Genomic DNA, 21,697 nt, shown 5'->3' on the forward strand with positions numbered 1-21,697 from the left:
GATTTTGAATTTAAAGATATGCATAAGTCTTCTTCTTTCTGCTGCTCCCGTCAGGGGTCGCCACAGCGGATCAACTGTTTCCATTTCTTCCTGTCCTCTGCATCTTGCTCTGTCACACCAACCACCTGCATGTCCTCTCTCACCACATCTATAAACCTTATCTTAGGCCTTCCTCTTTTCATGTTACCTGGCAGCTTCATCCTTAGCATCTTTTTCCCAATATACTCTGCATACCTCCTCAGCACATGTCCAAACCAATGTAATCTTGCCTCTCTGGCTTTGTCTCCAAACCTTCCAACCTGGGCTGACCCTCTAATATACTTATTCCTAATCCTGTCCATCCTCATCACACCCAGTGCAAATCTTAACATCTTCAACTCTGCCACGTCAAGCTCTGACTCCTGCCTTTTTGTCAATGCCACTGTCTCCAACCCATATAACATAGCTGGTCTCACTACCCTCTTGTAGACCTTCCCTTTCACTCTTACTGGTACTCGTCTGTCACAAATCACTCCTGACACTCTTCTCCACCAACTCCATCCTGCCTGTACTCTCTTCTTCACCTCTCTTCCACACTCACCATTACTCTGAACTGTTGATCCCAAGTATTTAAACTCATCCACCTTCGCCACCTCTACTCCCTGCATCCTCGACATTCCTCTATCCTCCCTCTCATTTGCACACATATATTCTGTCTTAGTCCTACTGACCTTCATTCCTCTTCTCTCTAGAGCATATCTCCACCTCTCCAGGGTCTCCTCCACCTGTTCCCTACTCTCACTACACATCACAATGTCATCTGCAAACATCATAGTCCACGGGGACTCCTGTCTAATCTCATCTGTCAACCTGTCCATCACCATTACAAATAAGAAAGCGCTCAGAGCTGAACCTTGATGTAATCCCACCTCCAGCTTAAACTCATCTGTCACTTCCACCGCAGACCTCACAGCTGTCACACTACCCTTGTACATATCCTGTACCACTCTTACATACTTCTCTGACACTCCCAACTTCCTCATACAATACCACAACTCCTCTCTAGGCACCCTATCATATGCTTTCTCTAAATCCACAAAGACACAATGCAACTCCTTCTGACATTCTCTGTACTTCTCCATCAACACTCTCAAAGCAAACATCGCATCTGTAGTGCTCTTTCCTGGCATGAAACCATACTGCTGATCACTAATCATCACCTCCCTTCTTAACCTAGCTTCCACTACACTTTCCCATAACTTCATGCTGTGACTGATGAATTTAATCCCTCTGTAGTTACTGCAGCTCTGCACATCACCCTTATTCTTAAAAATTGGTACCAAAACCCTTTCTCTCCATTCCTCAGGCATCCTCTCACTTTCCAAGATTTCATTAAACAATCTAGTTAAAAACTCCACTGCCATTTCACCTAAACACATCCATGCTTCCACAGGTATGTCATCTGGACCAACAGCCTTTTCGTTATTCATCATCTTCATAGCTATCCTTACCTCCTCCTTGCTAATCCATTGCACTTCATGATTCCCTATCAGCACATCATCCAACCTTCTCTCCCTCTCATTGTCTTCATTCATCAGCCCCTCAAAGTAGTCTTTCCATCTGCTCAACACACTCTCCTCGCTTGTGATTACGTTTTCCTCATTATCCTTTATTACCCTTACTGCTGCACATCTTTACTAGCTCGGTCCCTCTGTCTAGACAATTGGTACAGGTCCTTTTCTCCCTCCTTAGTGTCCAACCTTTTATACAACTCATCATATGCCTTATCCTTAGCCTTCGCCATTTCTCTCTTTGCCACGCACCTCATCTCCTTATACTCTTGTCTACTTTCTTCATCTCTCTGACAATCCCACTTCTTCGCCAACCTCTTTCTCTGTAAACATATGCATAAGTACAGAATGCAAATACTATGTATTTAAATATGTAACAGATTTACATGACATTACTAGTTGACAACTTTGTATGGGCATCCTAACACTGAAGTTAAAATAAGACAGAGGTACATTTCATCCACTGCAAGATAAATAGGTGTCAATACACAGCTATCTATTTCTGTTATAAAAATATGTGATTGATCTATATCTACAGAATAAAGAAAGGGTTATTCAGTAAACATACTTAGCTGATGTAAACCACAGATGTAATGCTATTTTTTAGACATCAATGATAAATGCATTCTAGTTTCTGTTGCGTAATTCTGGGCTGTTTAGCTTTAGACATAAATGTGTAAGCAAAAAAGGTTTTGCTAAGCAGTTTTCAAATTCAAGCAGGCAGGCTCATAACATATGATTCTTTTTTTTTTTAATGGTATCATCAGTACGCATGTAATCTAAGGTTGATACTAAACTCTGCATGTTGCACAAACAATTTTATGTATCCTGGTCTAGGAATTGCATTCATATAAGCATGCAATAGAAACTTGGTACAGGGACTTTATCAGTCACTTGTATAAATCACAATAATCAATTCAGATAATACAATAACTATCATCTTCCATACTGTGCCTTAGATTGATTTAAATTTATTTTAGATGACAGTTTGTGTGTTTAAGGTGTCATTTACCACCTTAAAAATTAATTCATTTACTAAGGAAGTGCGAAGAAAGAAGGGGAAAGTATGTGTTTGCATTGATACACTTTCCCATGCCCGTCTACTACTATTCTCGCTTCCTCTGCAAGCTGACATCCCAATCACCATCTCCATCTGAATAGAGAGCATATATTGGCAAAATGTTATCATTTATAACCTATATGTATCGTGTACTTAATAGATTACTAAATTACAAAATAGTACATTTGATACGTAGATTAACCATGGCTTCCCCTTTCAGTCTGTGCATGGGCTCCGCACTTCCTGGTATGTTTTGTGTTCTGTTATAAAAGCTTTAAGTGACTGTACATGAAAAGTGTTCTTTTTTTTTCTTTTTTTGACAATTGAGGAAAATATTGCTTGCATTTGCACACAAATGGTTTAATTCAAGATATTGTTTATGTACGGCTTCTCTGAACCATTCAGTAACTGACTGAATGCATTTTTTTTAAACAGACAAGCTATTATTTTTGATTGATTTGAGTACAATTGTTGTGGTAATAATCAGAATAAAAAAACGTACAGAGGGATCCTTTCTACATTGATTGTTATGCTATTTCATCAGATATGCTGATCCACCAGGGTCATTATGGAAATGCAGACACTCCTAAATAGTTTTTTACAAGTTACTAAATAAACTACAGCATGTCAGTCAATGTATTCTATATACTGCTTGTCATTGAAATAATATTATAATAATTAACTGACCTTTCATTTAAGGTGATATAACCTTATTTCATTAGCAAAATAGAGTTAACCTTTATGATGTTCAATTATAAAAAGCAATGGGATGGTAAAGTTCTAGGGTATATTATAGGCAATGAAAATAAGTTACAATGCATAGCTTTGGTTGCATGAACACAAAGATTATATCTTATTTGATTCTTTGAGAGATTTGAAAGTTTCTGTGGTTTTAAATTCAGTCCTTAGTTTCATTTTCCTCACATCAGTCCAGGTGTTTTTTTCAGGAGATCTTTTCAAGGTGGTAGTTGCTGACCAGTCCATTTCTTCTGGTATTGTGATAATGTTATTTTTGATGAATGAAAATGCTTCCTCATAGTTGTTGAAAGTCCTCATATCATTTGAGTGGAAAATTCTGATTTTTGCAGGACAGACAAGTTGTACTTTTATTTTATTTTGTTTGAGAAGTTTCATCAATGGCCAGGGTTTTTTTTTTCTTAGTTCTAGCACTCTTGCAGAGTAGTCATTGTCAAATCTTTTTTGGCTTTGCTTATTGTTAAGGGTTTTTTTTCTCCAAGCTGATTTTAGTATAAGTTCTTTTACCAGATATAACAGAAATTTTACCACAATAGATCTTGGAGGAGCTTTAGAGGAATACGGTATTGGTTTTCCTATGGCTCTGTGCGCTCTCTCTATACCATTAGATAGTCCCTACTTTAGGTCTAGTACATCAGGTAGCCTAGAATTTAAAAATGCAATGATGTCCTCACATTCAGACTTCTCTGGGAAGCCAAAAATTCTTATATTTGTTCTCCTTTCCCCTGTTCTCCAGATCATCAATTTTGTTGACTAACCAGTTATTCTGATGTAGTATAAATTCAGTCTGATTTTCCAAATTCCTTGAGCCTCCCATCTGTGCCATTCAGTGAAGTTTCCATGTCTAGTATTTTAGTTTGTTGTTGCTGTAGTATTTCCTTGAGAACATCAGTTTGTTTTTGACCGTTTTCTTTGAGAATTTCCAGATTGTCTGTAAATCTATCCATTTTCAAAGACAGTTCATGTAGTGTGGACGACATCATTTGGATCTCCTTCTTCAGAGTAGTTTCTGAGTGTGAATTCTTTAAGCTGGCCATTTCCATACATTTGAAATAATCTCCAGATTATTTTGACAGGAAAATCTCAACAGAAATTCTTCAAATTTGGTGAGATTGTAGTTTGGAAGTTCCTTGGTAAGGTTTTTCTGTTTCTATTTGATAACGTTGATTTTTTTCCCTGTTTTCTAGTATAGATTTGTGGAGCTCTAAAAAGATGCTGCTATCAGTTGGCCATCTAGGCTCTGCCCCCTCTTTAATTGTTCCTCAATGTTTATTCCTGTACACTTTTAATTATCATTAAGACACCTTTCTTTTCTACTCATTCTGTTCAAATGAAGAAACCCTCATTACCTTGCTTTGTTTGTTATTTTTTATCAAAAAGCCCTTTAATATTCTAAAACCAATAAATTGTGCCATAGCAAAGATTTGATTCTATTGTACTTAACTTATATTGTTATCTGTTTTGTTATAAATGGGTCCTTCATAGTCTGTTTTTATCCATTTTTGTGTACCTGTATAGTTCTGAACTATTGTTTCAAATTAACCTAATCTCTTTAAAACACATAAACATCTGTCTCCATATGGAACAAACATATTAAACAATACATATTATTGCAAAACCATATATAAACAGCCAGTATAATGCTTGTTCCAGTGTTTGTTATTCAAACTCTATTGGACAGAATAACAACTACTATAAAATCGCTGATCTGTTTATTTTTTGCCCACAGTATTTTATTTCTGAAGTCTTCCCTCTGTTCTTGTGTAGTTAGTCAGTAAATGTTTCAGATGCTGTAATTTTTTTTAAAATGACAAACTTTATTTTCCAGACATAGAGACTCCACCCACTTGCAAACTAGTTGAGTTTATCCAGGAAGGTAAATTACCTTCCATGATCACTGGAGACATGCCAATTTGGACAAAAATGACAAGAAAATTAAATATAGTATTTTTTTCCATGGTAGTTGCAGATTTCAGTGATACTAAAATGTCTTCCAGTTTCCATGTTTTATACTTCAATTATATCAAGCATCTTCACTGACTTCCCTCAGTGTTTCCAGTCCAGTATTTTTTATAAACTTGAGGTCTGGCTTCTTTTCTCATTAATTTTGCACGCATTCAAAGGACTAGCACATGGATTACCAGAACTAATTGTATACAACATTGTCTATTAGTATCCATCAAAAGATATATTCATTTCCTTTTGTCATTCAGTGATCATTTACCTTCCCCCCTTCATTCTGCACTGTCACAGTATCTTTAATAGAAGCAAAAGCAACATAAAAAAGTTTGAAAGCAGGAACTTTCATCAGACAGCATGCAGTGTAGGTACCCCACACTGTTAATATAAACTTTATTTTTTTAATAAATTTTGATATGTACTACATTTATTATTATGTTTATATTAATCATGTATTTTTTGTATAGTAATGACTGATTTCAACACTTTTAATGTGTAATTCACATGCATCCTTTACCCTATATATAGTTATCTTTTTTAATAATGTCCTTATTCACTGTTACCAGTGCATTACTTTTATAGAGTTTTTCACTTTTCTGAAAACTGTTTCTCATCTCCTTTGTTCTAGCCATCATTTTCTTTTGGAAACCAAGAAATGGCTGTGCAGTAAATCTTTCCCCTTAGATCTGCATTGTTGGCTTTTCTGCACATTTTGACTTGTTGCCAGCACCTTCTCAACCTCCAGTTGTTTATTTCTCTTTACCAGTTCATCTTTTGCATGTTAAGGGTCTATGTAGGTTTTTAATTCAGTTGGCTACAAGTCTCTTACATATACCAGGACACATTCATTTAATGCAGAGCCTTACGGAAGGAAGAAAGGCATTTCTGTTAGCACTTGCTTGTAATGAAAAGTAGTTATCCATGTAAATCCTTGTGTCTCCAACCTTTAAGATTGTTCTCTTCCTCAACAAATGTCAAAAGCATTTCATGTCTCCAACCTTTAAGATTATTCTCTTCCTCAACAAAAGTCAAAAGCATTTCCTCCTTTAGCTGATGTCTGCAATCTAAACAGTATAGGTCTTGACTGCTTTTTTAGTTTCATATATTTACTCTATGTGCTCTCTCTATTTTGCTGTAAGCAGAAAGTCCAGCCCATGTGTTGAGCCATTTTTTCAATGTCTTTACAATCCTACCCTTCAGTTTGTTCTGGTACTGCTGTAAACCTCAAATTGTGTGTGTGAGACCTATCCTTGTGTTCAGAAAGTTTGTGCCATGCGTTCATATTTCAGCTGCTGTTCTGTCGTATTTTTTCCCTTTTGGCAGTTTGGTTATGTACTATTTCCTCTGAATGCCTAGTCAAAACATTTACTTAGTGCAGCCTTCTGTTACTTGACTCTGTATATTCTAACAAGGCCCCCCTTACCTTGAAAAATCTCAGAATGCATTTTTTTTCAATCTTTCTCTCTAAGGTGACTGAAGAGTTTTCTCCTTTTGTTTTTCATAGTTCTGCTCTGCCATACTGCTTTCAGCCTCAATGTCTCTCCTTTTTAATCCACTTTTTCTTCTCCATGTTGACCTTCCTGATGTCATAAGTCTCTTCAGCTAACAGTTTCTGTTAACAATAAACAGACGTGTGTAGGCTTTTGTTAATTTAAACTGTCCACTGTCCGGGCTCTGCTTTTAGCTACTTACACTGCTGCCACCATGTTAGAATTTGTAAGGGCCCGTAACTGTTGAAGGTGTCAGGTGACTTGTGCCAGAAGAATTACTGTCCCTGCACAAATAAATAAAGCTTGTAGTAGCTGTTTATCCCCTCACATGATATTTCTGTGCTAGTCAACTTCCTTAGTGCAAAGTATGCTGGAATTGCATGAAACCTTGTGATACTTTGTTTAGGAATTTGAATCTGTTTCTTTTTACATCATATTGACCACACATTTTAAAAATTCTGGCTCAGAAAAATAGATCAAGATCTTTATATACCTTCATTTTAAGTATTTGGTGGGGTCATAGCCTGGCTCTGTGATGCAGAGGGCTGGAACCCTTACTGTGACCCAAGTAATCAGGGTTCAGTTAGTGGCCCCGGCACTGCTGGAGATAGGCAAGGAGTGCTCTGCTCTCCTCTCCCAGGGAGGGAGAGGTACCAGTTGCTCAGGGAGCAGATAGGGAAGTGAAACTTTTCAGTGGAAACTAAGAAAAACACTTCCATGCTGAGAGTAAGGGTCAGGGTTGCTTGCTGACAGTGTCCCTTGCAGAAGTGTTGGGTGTCCTCTGGGAAACATTGAGTTAAAAAGAAAAAAATCTTCCCTTTTGAACTACCCCTAAAGGTTGTCAATCTGACAGCCCCTCCAAATAAAATTTTGACCCAATAATGGAGAATGAATGTCCTGATTGACTGTGTGGCAGAGTGTTAAAAAATCTTTCTTGGGATCATAAACCAATTGTGTCTCTAGAGATTCACAGCTGTGTAGCATCAGCCACTACTGCCTTCCTTCCCACTGGGGACATACATTTTTTGAATCTTTGGGAACTCACATACTTGAAATGCCTCTGCTATGGTACCCAAAGACATCACAGAACACTCAGAAGAAAATGTAACCAAAATTTTATTACAGTCATTAATTGCTTTCATCCTAAAAATAAGACCTGTTCAGAATAACAAATACAGTTCTAAAACCAGTATTTATACAGAATTTAAAGTAATTCATTAAAGCAGAATTTTACATGTATTTCTTCCTTAGCATGTATTTCATCAAAAATGTTTTTGTTCCTTCATGGAAAAGTATTTTGAGGCTAGCTAGGTACTGCAGTTTGAATCTCATGCCTGCTTCTATCATTCTCCATATAATGGAATAAACTTATTCCTCTTCTGCTTGGTGTGTAATGTGTAGTCATTCTCCACAAATACTCTGCTGTCTCCCACTTTTAGTACATTGTCCTTCTACCACAGTTTTGTCAGAATCAACTCCTTCTGCTGGTAAGATTGCATTTTTACTATTAAAGGTCTAGGTTGTTTGCTCACAGCCAGGTTTGGAGCATATACATGATGTGTCCTTTCAATTAACAATTTCTGTTGTGAAATACCAGTCCAGTTGCTTATTTGTACTGTCATAAAATGAATACAGTGTGTTCCTTCTAGCTTCTCTGGTACAGCAGAAAATCTCAGGTTTTCCCTACACGCTCTGTCCTCTAATTCTATTATTTTTGAAACATCTCTTCCTTGTGCAGTTTCACATTCAGCCAGCCTTTTCTTCATTTCAACCTCTCAGTTTTATAGTTCTGTCACCTTATCTGAATATCTGTTCAAAGCTTCTTTCATTTTTTTCCAACATTTTATTGTTTGTGTTGATATACTCCATCAGTGTTTTGTTTATTTAAACCAGATATGTATGCAGCTGCAGTCCCTTATTTTCTTTGCCAGTAGTTCTAAAGATAATTGAAACAACAAAGGGAAGAGAGAACACTCTTGCCTAGTTCCTCTGCTCAAGCAGAGATTATCAAAGAGGATCCCACCCATTTTAATTTTCGCCTCCAATCCCTCATATAGCCTTCTAATCAACCTTATATTTTTTTCAGGAAATCCGAATGCTTCCATTGCTCTACTCATAAAGTCCCAGCCTACTCTGTCAAATGCTTTCTCTACATCAAGACCCACCAACAACAGTTGTGTTTTCTTACATTCTGATTTCCTCAGGATCATCACTGCTCTGTTAATGCTGTCAAATGTTTGCCTCCCCTGCACAAAACCACATTGATCCATATCTATCAATTTTGACATCACCTTTGCCATTCTTTTGCCATTTTAGACATAAACACTTTATAATCATTATTTAGTAATGGACCGGTATGAAGCTGGATTTGATGGATCTTTACCCTCTTTAGGTATTACAGCTACTACCACATTCTTCCAGGAAGTTGGTACTTCTTCTCCTCTTAAAATACTGTTAAACAAAACCTTCCAGATCTTTATCATTTTTTCTGTCCTATCTTCAAAACTTCCACAGGAACGCTATCTATTCCTTGGGACTTTCCTGTAGATTGGTTATACATCACCATTTATATCTTATTTCCTACTATTCTAACTGTTAGTAATTCAGCCTCCTCTACCTCTACCCTGGGCATATTTAATTCTAACATAAACATTTCCATTTGTACCTTTTCTTGATTTCCATATTTCTCTGCTTTATATAGACTTTCATATAATTTTCAAAGCATTTCCAATACTTCTACAGGATTTCTTGTTATCTTTGGTTCTATATTACAAAATCAAATGTTTAGGTGATCAAACGCCTAACATCGAACTTGTAATATTGAAAGCAAAAAAACAGTGAACAGCTGATTTAACACAGGAAAAGATTTTTCTTGGCCATTCACTGGATTTTGCCATTTTGTCTACTGTAGAGTGATCTCAGAGTTGTTATATTTAATTAGGGGGGGTGGGGGCTCAGCCTCCCACTTAGTTTGGATGTAAAGTTATTTTTTTTTCCATGGCTGATTGACGTGTTTTCCTGCACCGTTCAACGTTTTTAGGTTTGATATTACAAATTCGATGTTTAGGTGTTCGATCACCTAAGCATTCATTCTTGTAATATAGATGCATTATCTTCCTTGTGATAGGCTTCCTAAGCTTGGTGACAGCCCTTTCTATTTTCTGTTTCCTGAGTCATTGTGCTAAAAGTTTTTGTGCAGTAGGGTTATCAACAAAAAACAGTTGCTTAACAGCAATCTTTTTAAACTCATGCATATTATTGAGGTAATCCCTTATTTTCTGTTTAGCATTCTGCAGTTGCTCCTCTTCTTGCTCTGTGAGATTACCCCTATTCTGCAGTACTTTAACACTTGTTAGTCCCTCTAAGTAATTATTGTTACTTCTTAACCATATCTCTCTTTCTTTTATTTCCATCTTATTTTTAAATTCCATTTTAATTTTATCCCACTTATTAGCTATATTTTCAGAAGAAATGTCTATCTTCTCTAATAGCTCCTGAATAATTTCCACTGCCCATTCTTTAAATTACTCTCTTTTCAACAGACAGGTGGGGAAGCACCAGTGTCTCATTTTTATTTCATTACACTGTGTTTTTATTTTAATTATTATTGGCCCATGATTTGAAATAGTTATTTGGTGCATATCAAGACCTTCAATTAAATGCACGTGTTCCTGTGAAGTGTACATTCTGTCTAGCCTAACCCAGTTTTTGTATCTTGGAGAATAGTATGTAAATTCACTCCAAACTCCTAGTACTGAATTCACATCTTCTATGCCAAATGGTTTCATAAATTTCTTTAAAATCTACCCTTCTTTGTTACATTTTCCCTTCTGGGACCCTAGACACATCTTCACTGTTGCAAATCAAATTCCAGTCCCCACCTATAAGTAATATTCCTTGCTGAAAGGTGATTATTTCTCCCAGAATTTTCTTGAGTTCCATTACAGCAGTTTTCGGTGGCCCCTAATCGGGAAAAGCCGAAAGATACAACAACATAAATACATACCAGTGTAATCCTTCTCCCTTGTCAGTAGCTCCTTAATACTATGAATCTTCCATTACTGTCTTTTATATTTCCTTCTATTACTCCTCTTCCCCCCCCCTTCTGAGTATTTTTCTGAACATTAATTACATGAAGTAGGGCATATGATTTAGAGTCCCCTACAAGTTAAACAAAGTCCAAAAAGTCTAATATTTCCAGATTTTCTTGCTCTGTCATATTGTACAAATATAATTATTGCTTTGTAATCCCAGCTATGTTATTTACCAAGTTACTGTTTTTATTCCTGTTTATCTCCATCTCACAAATCCTGTCTCTGTTTCATTTCCAACATACTCTTGATTCTTCTAGTCAACTATTGGGCCTTTTTCCTTCTCTCAAGCATTTTCCATTGAAACATTGGAAAAGGTATCACTGGCACAGTCTCTCTGTGGTTTATTACTAAAAGAACAAGAAGCAGAATTTCCTTCTGTTTCACAGCTCACTTTTTGTTGAACAAATTTTTGTATTTCTTCCTTCCATATACTTCATTAAAAAATGATTTTGTCCCTCCAGGGGAAAATATTTTGATGATAACTGAGTACAGCAGTTTGAATCTCATGTCTGCTACTCAACATTCCCCGAATAATGAAAAAAAATTACTCCTCTTCTACTTGGTGTAGAATGAGTAATCATTCTCCACAAACACTCTGTGTCTTTTAATTTTAGTATTTTGTCCTTCTGCCACAGTTCTGTCAGAATCAACTTCTTCTCCTGCTAAGATTGCATCTTTACTATTAAAGGTCTAGGTTGCTTTCTCATAGCCAGGTTTAGAACATACACATGATGTACCCTTTCAATTAACAATTCCTGTTGTGGAATACCAGTCCAGCTGCTTATTTGTGCTTTCATAAAATTAATACAGTCTATTTCTTCCATTTTCTCTGGTATAGCAGAAAATGTCAGGTTTTCCCTGTGTGCTCTGTCCTCTAATTCTAATATTTTTTTAAACATCTCTCTTCTTGTTTAGTCTCATATTCAGCCAGCCTTTTCTTAATTTTGGCCTCTGAGTTTTGCAGTTTTATCACCTTATCTGAGTATCTATTTAAAGCTTCTTCAAATTTTTCCAGCCTTTTACTGTTTGAGATTATGTACTGCATCAATGTTTTGTTTATTTTAATCAGGTCTGTGTGCAGTTCCTTATACTTTCCTCTAGGTTACCAGAAGTCAAGTCTGGAGCTTGCACTGATTTTGCTGAACAGCTGCAGTACTTTTTCCTTCATGTCCTCTGTATTTCTTTTTTCCTGGCATCCAGGCAGTGTGCTTACTATAAGCAGATACTGAAATGTATCCAGAAATTTAGGTCCACTACCTTTCTCTGCTAAGTTTTTGTTTTCATAATGGGAGAGCTAGAATTAAGCTGTTACTCATTGTGAAGCCATCTTGGAAGACTCTGAAGGCAAAAGGACCTTCAGGATTCGTATTTTATTTTTAATCTTCTAAAAGGGAACAAGGCTGAAAGACCTTGCAAATATAACAACAGACCTGAAAACTTTCCAGGCCTAGGTGCACAATGTACAAGTCTGTCTCCTGTTCTTCCAGAATGGAATTGGTGCCAACCTAGGGTGGAACCTTATGCCTGCAATGGGCAACCTTTTTAAAGCCTGAAGCCTTGTCCATTTGGCTTAAAACAGTAACAGTGAAAGAAAACATCAGATAAGACACAACAATAATGACTAACAATGATATAGAAATGTACAACAGTAATGGCTAACAATGATCTATACAATTACATGAATATAATAGTAGTAATTGCAGATAAAATTCAATTGAACACAAATCATGACATTTCATCAGCGACCAATAACAATGAAAAAAATTGAATTCTAATGATTGTAAATGTTAACAATGCATTTACGTTTGTGTTCATTACTTCAGTAACTCTAACAAAATTACTTTGATGTGGAGTGCTCCTCCACATCGCAGGAGGTTATAACATGGTCACACAAATACAAAAGGAAAAACTCATATTGAATTATGTTACAGTCCATCTTTAGCAAATAAACAATGATGTAACTTGACCAAATGTACCACTGTCTTTTTCACTACAGAATATGACTAAATACCTCTAGAATGAATGATGCTGCAAACAGTTTATATATGCGTGTGTGTGTGTGTGTGTGTGTGTGTGTGTATATGTATATGTATATATATATATATATATATATATATATATAAATATATATATATATATATATATATATATATATATATAAATATATATATATATATATATATATATATATATATATATATATATATATATATATATATATATATATACACGAGTCTACTTTTCTTTATCGAAATTTCACAATCTCGAAAAAGAAAAGTAAAATTTCACTTCCGCGAAGGTGCACTACATCAAAAATGCACTTTCGTGAAAGCTGATTCACCGAATCAGAAATAAAAATAAAAACTATTGTAAACACCGTTTTGCAGGGGGGCAAGCCCCCCCTGCACCTCCCATGTGGGGACCTGTGCCCCCCACAGCCTCCTACTTAAATATACTAACTCCAAGATTGCATTACAGTGGGGAAAAGGATATATTTCTTTATCCTCACTGTAACGTATTTCAGCAAATTGTCTTTCACAAAAGTGCACTTTCGCTTAAGTGGGTTCGACCTTCTATTTCTCAATAAAATGTGTTTCTGACAAACAGGAGACCTATATATATATATATATATATATATATATATATATATATATATATATAGGGTCTATATTATATCATCGAACGCTTAAAAAGCGAACGCTGATTGATCGACCTAATTTAAGCGAAAGCTTACAATCTCGAACTGTCAGATCAGCGATTTTTTTCCCAGGGAAAAAAATTGCTGATCCAAAACACATACACACAACACAAGCACACCAAACAAACAGAAATCCACACACATACACCTAAAATCTGATACCTAACCCTACACTAAACTATGCACACACCACTAACTACCCACTTACCTTAACCCAAACCCTAACCCTAAGGTCCATCACTATCGCACACTCACCTCACTCACTCCCTAATTCACTTAAATACGCCCTAACCCTCATGTCAACTCAATCGCACACACACCTAACCCGAGCCCTAACCCTAACGCACCTAAATCACCCTAACACTCATATCCACACAATCGCACACTTACCTGAATCTGACCGGTAACTTTCCACCATAACACTGAAAATACCAAAGCAACAGAAACAGACAACCAAATTCTTTTCCTAGGAAAAAATTTGAGTTTCTGCTGCTTCGATATTTTGCAGTTTCGCGAAAATAAGTTTGATCAATCAGCGTTCGCTTTTTTAAGCATTCGAGGATATAATATAGACCCATATATATATATATATATATATATATATATATATATATATATATATATGTATATATTTATATATATATATATATATATATATATATATAAATATATATATATATATATAAATATATAAAAGATATATATATAAAATTGTGTATGTGTGTATATATATATATATATATATATATATATATATATATATATATATGGATCTACTACTTTACAATGAATTTTCACTTAACCGAAAACGAAAAGTAGAACCCCACTTCTGCGAAAGTGCACTTCAACGAAAGGGCACTTTAACTGAAGTCTAGGCAACTGATCGCCTCACAAATAAAAAAATATATAACAAAAACATGCAAGCCCCCCTGCACCTCCCATGTGGGGGGCTGTGCTGCCCACACCCCCCTACTTAAATATACCACCTCCTAGATTGCACTACAGTGAGGAAAAAGGAATATTCCCATTCTGCGCTGTATTGTGATCTCTGTAGTCAGTTTTCGAAGTTTCAGTACTTCGAACAAGTGAGTTCATACAGGTGAAGTTCGAAGTACTGAAACTTCCACCAAACATAGTAGGCCCATATATATATATATATATATATATATATATATATATATATATATATATATCAATATATAGATATATATATATATATCTATATTATATATATATATATATATATATATATATATATATATATAGATAGATAGATATAGATATAGATAGATAGATATAGATAGATAGATAGATAGATAGATAGGCAGATAGATAAATAGATGTATATAGATGTATATATAGAGATATAAGTTTACTTTTGAAACCTTGAAGCTTGATACGTCGACCGGTCACATGGTTGACCCAAAATCTTGCATCCAGAATGACAAAAATGCATCCAAGTCAAAAATTGAATACATCGACACCCACAGTTTGATGCATTTGACATACCAGAAGGTGACGTCAGTCACCCATTCTATGCAGCTTACCATACCATGACATTTCACAGTCAACTGTACATGTATTTTATTATTTTATGGGGGGACAAGCCCCCCTGCACCCCCCACACCCCCTGCAAATTATATATACCAACTCCGAGATTGCACTATAGTGAGGAAATGGGTTAATTCCCTACTCCTCACTAAACCGCGATCTCCATTCACAATGCTGAACTCAGATAACTGAACTACACTACCCATTCACTGTAGTGTAGTCAATGTTTTTTAAGTCAGAATTCTGCCCATTTGAAAACTGCCTTTTGATCACATGCCGGTCGACAGCAGTCACTTCACAGATTCAGTAGTAAACCTATATATATATATATATATATATATATATATATATATATATATATATATATATATATATATATATATATATATATAGCTATATATATATATATATATATATATATATATATATATATATGGGTCTACTTTAGATGATCAAGCTAACACATAATCAAAACTAAAAACATTGAGACCAGCATGCCGAAAATGCACATGAATGAAACCACACAATAATGCAACCAAAAATATCACAAATAACAGAATACGTTGACCTTTCCATTCATTGATGCTATAAATTCAGTGTAATATGGTAATACATACCTACAGGAAACAATTGTGGATGTTATGCATCACACACTGGGACCCTTGGATGTCCTTACATTCACTGCTGCAGTATTCTTAACAGATGGGCTTCCCTGCCATGGAAGTCTGAACATCTGGCCAGTCTACCAAAGACTACTTGTTGCTTTTAAAAGGTACGCTGAACATCACCCAAATGCTCCTTGTGTAGCATAGGGCATAAAGGTGACGTTCAGGCCTACCATAATCAGAACTTCTTTGCCGCCAGTCTGAACGTATCTTTTTACCATTGGTGAGCTTACCTGCATCCATTTTCTGCCAGTTGAACACATTTTCATTCTCCAGTGACTACTTACACCTGTTTGCTGACTTCTATTGCAGTTGAGATAAGTGCCCCATTGGGGATTTTGTTTTTTCTTATCTTTTTGTGCTCCTTTGGGTTAATGTCATCCAGGAAGGGTAAATGCCAGTGTTGGAGACAGATTCCCCATAAAGACCACCATAAGTGTCTTTTTTTGTCTAGGAGCTTCTCTGACCATACATCTTGTTCTATTTGTCAGGTGTTCATTCCAAAAACTCTTCACAGTAGACTTTCTTCCCTCTCCTTGTATCTTGAGAACCAGCATCTTAAGCTTCTCACTAAAGATACAATGGAAGGAATCTCCCGCCCGAGGTTCAGCCATTAGGGAGGGTGTTTTTCCTGAGATCATTGCAAACTCAGAGGCTCATCTGGCTGTATTGTCAGATTTTTCTACCATGACCATGTTGGAGCCAGTAAGGGTCCAGCTGGCAGCATGTCTGAAAAGGTTTTGCAGGCATCTGTCTCGGACGTTGGGGGAAAACCATGGTTGATTTTTTCAGAGGGGCCTGGGTGAGTTCCTCAGTTTTTGGTTGGGGAAGAAGTTCCTACTACAGTTCTTGGCTGTTGTCATGGGTCTGAGCCTTCTCAGCTTTCTGGAGGGGATGTTCCCTTAAAGAAGAAACAAAAAATTAAACATGGTTCTTCTGCTCCTAGGGATCCACAAAGTGAGTGTCATGCCTTCACTCGGGGACTGTTTGCTGCTTTAATGTCCTTAAAGCCTCCTCAAGGGGTTTCAATTCCTGCTCCTCCTTGGTCCTCTACTCCCCTTAAAAGGCCTAGAGAACAGGATTCTTCTGTGGATGAGTCAGATTTGGATAATGAATCTCTGACTTATTCTACTCAAATTCCTTCTCCTTTAGGCTGTGGGTCAGAGGAGGAGGAATCTATTAGTCCAGATGTTCCTTTTGAGGAAATTCCCTTTGGGGACACAATCTCTAGGATGATGGATTTTTTTAAGTGGGATTGTGCTCAGGTGTCTGATATGCATAAGAGGTACTATGAGTTGATGCAGTTGGACTCCCCTAAACCTGCGACTGTTCCTCCTATTTTGGCTGCTTTGCTGGATGCTTTTTCCAGTGCCCTCATGTGCCAGGTTTTCTGTTCCTCTCTTGTTCCCTCAGGCCTATATGGTGTCTCTGTATCTCCATAATCCAGTCCATCCTCTTTTCAGGAAGCTTTTGCATTTTTCTGTTGTTTCCTCTCATTTTCAGTTCTTTGCTTTGCCCTTTAGCCTTTTAACTGTCTCACAGGTATTCACCAAATGCCTTGCTCCTGTGATTGCTTTTTGCAGGGTTTGTAGGATCCAAATTTGTCCTTACTTGGATGACCTTTTGCTTCAGGTGTCCTCTCCAGAGACTCTTCTACAAAATCTTCATTTTGCTGCTTCCCTTCTTCATAGCATGGGCTTCACTATAAATTTCAAAAAGTCTTCTCTGACTTCTTCTCAGGATCATGCTTTTTCTGGTTGCAGGATTCAGACGGTGCCAATGCTTGCATCCTTGCCTCCTCCAAAGGCCTTGTGTCTCATTTCTTTCTTTCAAACTCTTGTTCTACTGGCTTCTGTTACCACAAGGGAGTTTTTGAAAGCATCTGGGTTTCATGACATCCACCATTCCAATGCTCCCTGTGGCCAAGCTTTACATGAGAAAGTTTCAGTGGTTTCTGAAGTCAGCATGGCTCCAACATGCAGATCGTCTAGACATCGTTGTTCCTCTTCTTCCTTGTCTCAGACAGGAACTTCACTGGTGGATTCAGCAGTTGTCTCTGAATACAGGGATCCTTTTTCATTCCCCTCTTCCCTCAGGAATTGTTCACAGATGCTTCAGACATGGGGTGGGGAGGTGACATTTGGCTGCCTAAAAGTAGAGGGAGTGTGGTTGCCTCAGCAGAAAGAGCACATAACTGTCAACGAGATGAGAGCTCTTCTGCTGGCTCTTCAGGCCTTTCATTCTCTTTTCTCCCCAGGGCCTCTCTCAAGGTGTTCACAGATAATACCACAGTGATGTGGTATATCAACAAACAGGAAGGAATGAGACCTTATCTTTTTTGCCGGTTGGCACTTTTGGTATGGGATCTTGCTGTCAAGGATAAAGTGTCTCTTCAGGCAGTTTATATCCCTTCTGGTCAGAACCTTGTGGCAGACACTCTGAGTAGGTCCTTAACTCAGTCCAACAAATGGATGTTTTCCAGGGATCTGTTTCTGGACATTACCCACCAGTGAAGTACTCCTCAAGTGGATGTGTTTGCCTCCACTCTGAACAAACAACTTCCTCTGTTTTGTGCCAGAGTCCCAGGCCCTCCAATGTGGAAGGTGGACATCCTCTCATTTTCTTGGAAGGGGATGTTTATTTATGCATTCATTCCCCTTCCTCTCATTCTGAAAGTCCTGTTCAAGATTCAACAAGATGCTCCCAAAATCTTGTTGGTGACTCCCTTTTGGCCACAACAGCACTAGTTCCCTCTACTTCTGCATCTAGCCAGAGGCAATCATCATAAGTTACCTCACAGGGTGGGTCTAATCACACAAGACAAGGGATCTCTCATCCATCCCGACCTGTCCACTCTTCATCTGATACTGGATGATAGGATTTTGGAAATCCTACTTATCCAAATGGAAGAGGTTTTCTATTTGATGTCTCTCTCATAACCTGGACCCACTTACTGTGGATGTTCCTTTGGTTCTCTCTTATTTGTGTGAGTTGCTCAATGCTGGTTTGGCATATTCTTCTATTAAGACCCACTTGTCAGCTATATCTGCTTGCCTGCCTTTTTCTCCTCCTTTAGCTTCTTGATTTGTGGTTAAACAATTTCTTAAAGGCATCCTTAATACTAGACCTCACAGGAAGCCTGTTCCTCCTCCCTGGGATCTTAATTTTGTTTTGGAGAAATTGACCCAGGTTCCTTTTGAGTCTGCTGTTTCAGTTTCTTTGCTACATTTTTCCTGGAAGACTGTTCTTTTGCTAGCTCTTAATTCTGTCAGATGGGTGTCTAAGTTGCAGGCCCTTATGGCTTATCCTCCTTTTTTGGTCTTTCATGAGGACAGGGTGTCCTTGTGCACTAACCCTTCTTTTATGCCTAAGGAGGTTAATGAGTTGCCACTGAATCAGTCTATTCATTTGGCTACTTTTTTCTCCTGTCCACAATCTGACAGTGAGAAGGTGCTGCATACTTTGGACATTCCTAGACAACTCAGGGTTTAACTGGATAAGACTAAGACTGTTAGAAAAATCTGATCAGTTGTTTCTTTTCACCCTAGATCTTTGGGACTTGCTGTATCCAAGCAAAGTATTTCTTCTCGGATTTCTAAGGCTATTTCCTTTTGTTTCACTTTTCATGACAAGAGCTTTCCTTCTTCGGTTAAGGCTCATTCTACTAGAGCTGTGGATTCTTCGGGTACATTCTCAAGGGCTTAGATACTAATTCTATTCTTGAGGCAGCTATCTGGACTGCTGTGCATACCTTTAGCAAGCAGTACAAGTTGGATGGTACTTCTAGAGCTAGGGCTGGTTTTGCTAGTGCCTTTCTTTATAGCTTTTTCAGGAGCTCTTCTCTGCCTCCCCCTCTCAAGTTTCCTCTTGAGCTTTGGCACTCTTCCATCTGTTAAGAATACTGCAGCAGTAACTGTAAGGACATTGCACAGTTGTGTAAAATCCTACCACAATGGTAGATGTCCTTGCCTTCGCTGCTGCTGTATTCACTCCCTCCCTCCATCCCCCTAGTCTTTTGCCTTCCTGGATATACAGGTTACCTCTTGGGTTTCTTGGACTGTGTTCCCACTGGAGCATTCAGTTCTGATTAGGGTTGGCCTGAACATCACCTTTATGCCCTATACCATGCATGGAGTGCTTGGGTGACATTCAGTGTACCTTTTAAAAGCAACAAGTAGTCTTTTTTCGACTGGCTGGACGTTCAGGCTTCAACAGTATGGAATCCCATCTGTTAAGAATACAGCAGCAGTGAAGACAGGACATCTACCATTATGGTAAGATTTTACACAACTGTACTTTTTGGGTATGAGACACAACAGTATACCACAACTGAATGCAGTATGGTTACAGAGGAAGTTACTGTTTACACTTTACACATAACTGCAGAATATTAAGCACATTTAATCAGTAGCCAAGTTTGTCTTTTTAGGTTTTCACAGAACATGGGTTTTGGGCAAAGTTGAATTCTTGCAACATCATTGTTTTCAATATTTTTGGTTTCGTTATTGTGAGTTTTTTTTTCATGTGCAATTTTGTCATTCTGGTCTTGATGTTTTCAATTTCAATCATGTGTTAACTAGATCTTCAATAGTAGGCCTGTGTGTATGAGTATATATATTTATATATATGGTTTACTACTGAAATGTCAATGTCAGAATATACGCCTATGAATTATTCAATCTACAGATGTGCAAATAGTTCATATGTGTACATGCTAAGTGTTTGAATATTATATTTGTGAATGTACTAGGCATTTGCAAATATAAACGTTCAAAGGGATGTACAGAGATTGTAGTACAGTGCGGTAAGGGAAATGCATCCCTTTCCTCACTGTAGTGCAATCTCATCATTGGAATACATAGTTGGGGGGTGTGAGGGGGTGCAGGGGGGGCTTTCCCCCTGCAAACATGGGATGTTAGTTGTAGGAGTTCAGGATTTACAGCAAGGGTGGAATTGTCATTAATTGCTGTAAAATGTCAAATTCAATGTTTTCAGCAATCACTGCAGATTTACGACTAACTGAACAGTCGTAAATCTGCAGTTTTGACATTTGTTGTCAACATTTAGTATGAGATTTATTTTAAATGTCGACATTTCAATAGTAAACATATATATATATATATATATATATATATATATATATATATATATATATATATATATATATATATATATATATGGGATCTGTACTGATCCCTGAATGACATCACCGAATCAATATCAGCCGGTCATACTTACGCGAAAGTGCTTTTCACCGAAGAAGCACTTTCGCGTAAATATGCCTGTTGCAGAGGTCATACTATGGTGTGGATAAGGGAATATTCCCTTTTCCTCACTGTAGTATGATCTCGGAGTGAAACTATTAAAGTGGGGGGTGCAGGGGGGCTTGCCCCCCTGAATAAAGTAGATTTAGTGTTTTGTTTTTTTTTGCTTTTTTAACACACTTTAATGAAAGCGCTTTTTCGGTAAAAGCGTTTCGTTAAAGTGTGTTCGGTGATTGTGGATTCGGACTATTGAACTTTCGTTCTAGTGTTATTATAAAAAAACAGTTGCTTAACAGCAGTTTTTATAAACTCATGCATATGAGGTAATCCCTTATGTTATGCTTAACATTCTGCAGTGGATTCTCTTCTTGTTCTGTGAGATTCCCCCTATTCTGCAAAACTTTAACATTTGTCAATACCTCTAAATAATTCTTGCTACTTCTTAACCATAGTGCCCTTTCTTTTATTTACACCCCATTTTTAAATTCCATCTTAATTTTATCACATTCCTTAGCTATATTTTCAGAAGAAATTTCTATCCTCTCCAATAGCTCCTGAATAACTCTACTACCCATTCCTTAAATTCCTCTTTTTCAACAGATAAGTGAGA

The sequence above is a fragment of the Protopterus annectens genome, chromosome 3.part0, assembly GCF_019279795.1.
Source record: "Protopterus annectens isolate FY-2018-M chromosome 3.part0, PAN1.0, whole genome shotgun sequence".
Taxonomy (NCBI): Eukaryota; Metazoa; Chordata; order Ceratodontiformes; family Protopteridae; genus Protopterus; species Protopterus annectens.